This window comes from Sinocyclocheilus grahami, unplaced genomic scaffold (genome assembly GCF_001515645.1).
Source record: "Sinocyclocheilus grahami isolate Dianchi unplaced genomic scaffold, SAMN03320097.WGS_v1.1 scaffold2822.1, whole genome shotgun sequence".
Lineage (NCBI taxonomy): Eukaryota > Metazoa > Chordata > Actinopteri > Cypriniformes > Cyprinidae > Sinocyclocheilus > Sinocyclocheilus grahami.
In genome coordinates this window covers 25,485-25,881 of record NW_015507998.1, presented here as the reverse complement: position 1 = coordinate 25,881, position 397 = coordinate 25,485, and the positions used below count along the sequence as shown (strand labels likewise).

At 38.0% G+C, this 397-nt stretch overlaps 1 long non-coding RNA gene across 1 annotated transcript in view; it reads right to left on the bottom strand.

Annotated features, from left to right (window-relative positions):
* LOC107575695 (uncharacterized) overlaps window positions 1-315 on the bottom strand; it is a 4,626-nt gene extending 4,311 nt beyond the window's left edge. The window contains exon 1 of the long non-coding RNA XR_001607926.1: window positions 209-315. This is a non-coding gene — a long non-coding RNA (uncharacterized lncRNA). The remainder of the gene's footprint in view (window positions 1-208) is intronic.
* Window positions 316-397: the final 82 nt, after the last annotated feature.

Sequence of the window (397 nt, the reverse complement as noted above, 5' to 3'; positions counted from 1 at the left end):
TGAGGTTAATGCATTCAGATATGGCGATTTCCTCCTTTGACTTTTTACAGCTGCACTATTATTTTAATATTAATTAAATATTATTTGTATTTTATTTATATTTGTCCTTTATAAGCATTGCAATTGCATTGCTCTTACAAACGTAAGAGCCGAGAATTCATTCTGAATGACTGTATGCCTGTGTATTTAATTCAATCCATAAACCTACCACCTTGTTCGTCAGAAGTGAGAGCCAGCGTTAGCAAGTCCATTCACAGACTTACAGTGCATCCGACCTCAAAGCAAACTGTATCATGTTTGTTGGCCCACGTCTTCAGAAATCTTCAATAAAACAGTGCGTATGGTGAGTCAGACAGTAGCATCAAGGTCAGTGCATGCATCCCCCACAACCATCACA